This window comes from Uranotaenia lowii, chromosome 3, assembly GCF_029784155.1.
Source record: "Uranotaenia lowii strain MFRU-FL chromosome 3, ASM2978415v1, whole genome shotgun sequence".
Lineage (NCBI taxonomy): Eukaryota > Metazoa > Arthropoda > Insecta > Diptera > Culicidae > Uranotaenia > Uranotaenia lowii.
Window position 1 is genome coordinate 141,169,707 of NC_073693.1, and position 6,464 is coordinate 141,176,170.

The following is a 6,464-nucleotide window of genomic DNA, read 5'->3' on the forward strand; positions in this document are numbered from 1 at the left end:
GAAGAGAGAAGAGAGAAGAGAGAAGAGAGAAGAGAGAAGAGAGAAGAGAGAAGAGAGAAGAGAGAAGAGAGTTAAGAGAATTAAGAGAGTTAAGAGAATTAAGAGAGTTAAGAGAGTTAAGAGAGTTAAGGGAGTTAAGAGAGTTAAGAGAGTTAAGAGAGCTAAGAGAGATAAGAGAGATAAGAGAGTTAAGAGAATTAAGAGAGTTAAGAGAGTTAAGAGAGTTAAGAGAGTTAAGAGAGTTAAGAGAGTTAAGAGGGTTAAGAGAGTTAAGAGAGTTAAGAGAGTTAAGAGAGTTAAAAGAGTTAAGAGAGTTAAGAGAGTTTAGAGAGTTAAAAGAGTTAAGAGAGTAAAGAGAGTTAAGAGAGTTAAGAGAGTAAAGAGAGTTAAGAGAGTTGAGAGAGTTTAGGGAGTTTAGAGTGTAAAGAGAGTTAATAGATTTGAGAGAGTTAAGAGAGTTAAGAGAGTTAAGAGAGTTAAGAGAGTTAAGAGAGTTGAGAGAGTTGAGAGAGTTAAGAGAGTTAAGAGAGTTAAGAGAGTTACGAGAGTTAAGAGAGTTAAGAGAGATAAGAGAGTTAAGAGAGTTAAGAGAGTTAAGAGAGTTGAGAGAGTTTAGAGTGTTAAGAGAGTTAATAGATTTGAGAGAATTAAGAGAGAGAAGAAAGTTAAAAGAAAAAAGAGAGTTGAGAGAGTAAAGGGAGTTAAGAGAGTTTGAAGAGTCAATACAGTCATGACACTTGAGAGATTTAAGAGTATTGATAGAATTTAGAGGACAGAGAAGATAAAGTACTGTGGCGATAAGAAAAAAAAACTATTTTTTTTTTCTAATAGCTTTGTAAATCTGATTTTTTTGGAAAAAAATTTATGCATTTTCACATAGTGCCACAGACCCGCAATCTATTTCAATCCAGATAAATCAAAATGCTCTTCAAATTCCAACTATGGATCGTTGGGATGATGCTATAACATCGAACTTACATATTGTAAGTTATCGCAACTTGTCTTGAGCTAGATTGTATCACGTCTTGTTTTGTCGTGTAGCAACATGTGTGGCTGGCAGCATGACACGATGATAGATGGCTCCAAATTTATGTCCCATTAAGGCGTTGCATGAACTGGCGAAACATGCAGAAAGGTTTGTCCTAAAAGACATCTGCACTGAAACCGTTTAAAGAGCTCAGAATCTGAATCATATTGGGGTTGAATAAATCACATCCTGAACTAAATTTCTCAACGAGAGATTTAACCTCAGATACTGACCTCATCTAAGTCCTTGTTTAGGTTTCTGAGGGTCCAGCGTTAATCGAATGAACTCATTAGCTCCTTTTTAACTAAGTGAACCCTCTAACCCCAAGCCACATATCAATTTACTAATCAAATCAAATATTGAGCTACTCCACCAGGCGGATGCCGAAGGTTAGTCTAATTTCGGGCTGTTAACCAATATGGCCACGAACATGTGCTGTTGATTGACAGTGGCTGTAATTTGGACACAAAATGCCATGAATCGCCTCGCATTCAAGCCTCAGCCGCAGCATCCAACCGGGTGCGTGGCATGAGATGTGAACGAAGATGAAGCGAGCCATCACGAGAAGCTTTTACCTGCCTGGAGAAAGAGGTGTGTGCTGTGAATTATGATGATTCGACACACGCGGATCACGAAAAACCGAAAAAATGAATGGGAAGCGCTTGCCGACACCGGTGCACGATAGGGTTTATTATTGCATAAATAAAAAGACCGACAACTTTCGGTGTCCGCTCCCATTTTGCCACTTTCGGGGGGCCGGATGTAAGGGCTTTTGTGATGATCATCTCTCGTGAAGCGAGAAGAAGATTTCGGACAGTCCGGTGGCTGCCGGGTGGATCAGGTTCCAGAAATTTGGGATCAGTATTTTTCGCTCTTATTTTATTCATCACCTCACAAGCACCTGGGGCAAGGGTTGACGTCGTGGGTCGTAACTCTGTAAGGGGTTGGATGCCATCATGGTCCCAAATTACCGCGGAGAGCATTTGTCCGGCCCATCCATAATAAAGGGTGACGTTTGACCTGATTGTGTGACCCGTGGCGTGGCTGTAACACGTTTAACCGTATCGAATCAGTAAATAAACAGAATTATGTAATGAGTTATTTGGGTTTACATGGTGGAAAAAGTTCACATTTCACGCATTTCACACAAGATTGAATTACGGTTCGATACGTCAGCTAAATGAACATAATTTTACAGATAAATAACAAACGGACGTTAAAACAAAGTTACGTAGAATTACTGCGACTTTACAGAATCACCAATCAAAAATTACACTCAGATGTTTAATTTTAATTTAAAATTAAATTTACAATACGATTTTCAACCAACAATCCGTGGAAAAATTTATCACCATTTGTATTCCAAGTTCTTTCCATACTTGCCGATTAAAACAACTTTTGTTTTTCTTTTTTATTGATTTTATTAGTCGTTTAACCATCTTTATGGCATTCACGACTTTATACCAACGTTGGCGTTGGCGTCTTCGACAAAGTTGTTCAGCGGAAAATTTCCTTTAGAGAATTTATAAATTGGCACAAAAACCATAAACAGGCTCGGTTCCACACGGTAAATTCAGATTATTCAGAGACTGGTTAATTTCGGTTCAGCGGTCGCACCATGTATGAAGATGAAAACATCTGAGTTGAAATCCATCAAAATTCTGAGTTGTTTTCATCTATTGACTTTCAAAGCCTGGAACTTAGCGAAGACGCATACGTTTTCGAAAAAAATAGATGAAAACAACTCAGAGAGTTCCAAAAACCATGGTTGATTGTTTGGATGCGATGGTCGGAAACAGTTGACGAAATAATCAAGGTGAGTTTTAATTACATTTTCTATTAGAAATTAAGTGGTGTCGAAAGGAAATACAAAATTGAACAATTTTATCTTTTCTTCCAGCAATCTCTACGGAAGCCATCATTCACAACTGTAAGTATAATTTTCTCATAATTTAGAATTGTAAATCGTTTTAACCTATGGTGTTTTTTTTTCTTGTCTTTTCAGATCAGCTCAAATTAGACAGAGTGTGCTGGTGGGTGAGCGTGCCAAGTGGGACAGCACGAAGCTCTACCGGCTGGATGCGGTCAAATGACTCGGTGGCACTAACTTTTTTTGTGGTAAAAATAAAACCAACCGTATAAAAATGCACGCATCCACCTTCTAAATACACCGTACAATCGTCTTTTTCTTTTTGCAATCAGAAATTCCATTCAAAACCGCTTTGAAATTTCATAAATTTTTGATTTTTTTCATTTAGTCGATCCATGAACAAGCCTAAACCACCCTGAACAAAAACAACTCAGAATTCGCGAAAACCTCTACAATTCATTTCTGAGTTTTACCGCTCTAATCAAAATTTGAGTTTTCCCAGTTTTGGCACATTTTGAATTATTTTCCTTCAAATCTGAGTCAAGGAGAATTAGAGTGCACCGAAGAAACAAAAATGATGTTGATTTTTCAGTACAAAATATTTAATTTTCCCACACAAACCTAAAAGTTCAAATTTACCCATGTAAACGTTACTAAAAAATTCTGCAAAAAATCATGGATGAGTTTTGAGCCAAAACGAATTTTTAAGACTCCAGGATTTGAGAAAATCGAAAATAACTCCAAATCAACTGAATCTAATATTGCATATCTTTTGATCTCATTCAAAATATCGTGAGCCTTCCCCGGATGTGTTTGAAAAAAGTATATGTTTACTTTATATGAATTTTAAAATTAGCTTAAAGTTCGAAAATTCTCATAAAAGTGCACCTAAAATATAAACCCGATCATCTCAGGGTGGTGGACCAAATTTCTAATTTTAAGTTGCATTCAAACCCTTATTCCACACTTATCAAACCACATCTGTTGAATTTTGTGCGAAAAATTTGAAATGTACTTGAAATAACTCAAATATCTATACTTAAGTTATCGTTCAAAATTTTGGGATCACTCCGCAATATGGTTTTTTTTTTCTTAAATATGTCTTTATTAGTGTTTTAATCAATACATGTAAGTTACATTATTAAAGTAAATTAAGTGTTCAGATCAATTATGATCAGTTCAACTCTTTGATTCAGTAAATTCTGAACATTGTTTATTTGATTTAAATTTGCTATATCAATAAAGTATTTGATATATTGGAGAAAATCCTGTAAATAGAACAAAAAAAATGTATAAACTTAATCCTAAATCCTAAAAACTAACTTAATTGTAAAGAGAACGAATCTCTGCGATGGAAGACTGCATCGATTTGCCTCTGAAGTTGGAGATGATGTTGTTGGCCATCTCTCCGATCGATTCTATGCCCGCAATCCGATGAAGATCTTCGGTGCTGTGCCAAGGTGGAAGCCGCAAAATCATTTTCAGAACCTTGTTCTGAATCCTCTGAATAGCTTTCTTCCTCGTCGCGCAGCAGCTAGACCAAATCGGAACTGCATACATTATCGCTGGTCGAAAGACCTGTTTGTAGATTAACATCTTATTTTGCAGACACAACCTGGATTTCCTGTTGATGAGAGAATAAAGAGATTTAGTGTATTTATTACATTTAGATTGAATATCTTCAATGTGATTTTTAAAAGTAAGATTCCGATCAAGTGTAAGTCCCAAGTACTTCACGTGATCAGACCATTCTAATGAAACCCCATTAAAAGTTATGGAATGATTTTCATTAGGTTTTAAAAAATTTGCTCTTGGCTTATGGGGAAATAAAATAAGTTGAGTTTTGGAAGCGTTAGGAGAAATTTTCCACATTTTCAAGTAATTCAAAAAGGAATTTAAATTTTGTTGCAATCTACTGCGTACCACCCGTAAATTTCGACCTTTGGCTGAAAGCAAAGTATCATCAGCAAATAATCTTCTACCTTTTCCTTCTGGTACATCAGGAAGATCAGAAGTAAAAATATTATATAAAATAGGCCCAAGTATACTACCCTGAGGGACACCAGCTCTAATGGGTGTCCTTTCAGAGCATGAATTTTGATAGCTTACTTGCAAAGTTCGGCTAGTCAAATAATTTTGAATAATTTTGGTGAGATATACAGGAAAATCAAATCGAGCTAATTTAGCTACTAAACCTTTGTGCCAAACACTGTCAAAAGCTTTTTCAATATCAAGAAGAGCAACACCAGTTGAATAACCTTCAGATTTGCTAGCGTTAATCATATTAGTTACACTCAAAAGTTGATGTGTAGTAGAATGTCCATGACGAAAGCCAAATTGTTCATCAGGGAAAATAGAATTCTGATTAATGTGAATCATCATTCTATTCAAAATAACTCTCTCAAATAGTTTACTTAAAGAAGGAAGCAAACTAATTGGTCGATAACTTGAAGGCTCTGAAGCACTTTTTCCAGGTTTCAAAATTGGAGTTACTTTGGCATTTTTCCATTTATTGGGAAAATAAGCCAAGTGAAAACATTTGTTGAAGATTTTAACTAAAAAATTTAAAGTACTTTCAGGCAACTTTTTAGTAAGAATATAGAAAATCCCATCTTCCCCCGGAGCTTTCATATTTTTAAATTTTTCGAAAATCAATTTAAGTTCATCAATATTTGTCTCACAAGAACTTTCAAGTACATTTGGCTTAGAAAGAATATCATCAAATTCAAGGGAAATTTGAGCATCAATTGGACTTACAACGTTTAAATTAAAATCATGAGCAGACTCAAATTGTTGGGCTAATTTTTGAGCTTTTTCTGCATTCGTTAAAAGAAGTTTATCCCCGTCTTTCAAAGTAGGAATTGGCTTCTGGGGCTTTTTCAGAATTTTAGTTAATTTCCAAAAAGGCTTTGAGTAGGGTTTTATGTCCTCTACTGCTTTGGCAAAATTTTCATTACAAATGAAATTTAAACGACGTTTGATCTCTTTTTGAAGGTCGCAATAAATAAATTTCAAATAAGGATCCCTAGTACGTTGATATTGGCGTCGACGAATGTCAGTCGTATCAAAAACTGAAGATCGTCATCAATCAAAGGTTGATTAAATTTATGTTTAACTTTGAGTATTGAAGCGGCTTTAGCATTGACTATTGAAGTTGTCAAATATTCTACAGCCAAATCTATATCTTCTATTGAATTCAGTGGAGCGTTTACATCCAAATTGTACGTTCAATAAAATTCCTATACCGCTTCCAGTCAGCTTTTTAAAAGTTAAATGTTGATTTTAAAGCAGGGGTGGCCAAGATTTTCAACAGGCGGGCCAAATTTAGTACTAAGGCGTGCCACACAAATTTTTTTTCTGAAATATTAAATGAGGCACTTAGGATCAGAGGGGTGCAAGTGATTTTTTATCAAAACTGAGATAAACTGTTTTTTGGATAGTTAAAGTATAGATTAACATTCTGTAGAAGACACAGGTCAAAAGAAAAATTATTTCGATATTTTTAAGCTATTTATAAAAAAACGTGTCAATGAAAATCCTGTTTCGTTTGGTGTCAGAAGGGTGCAA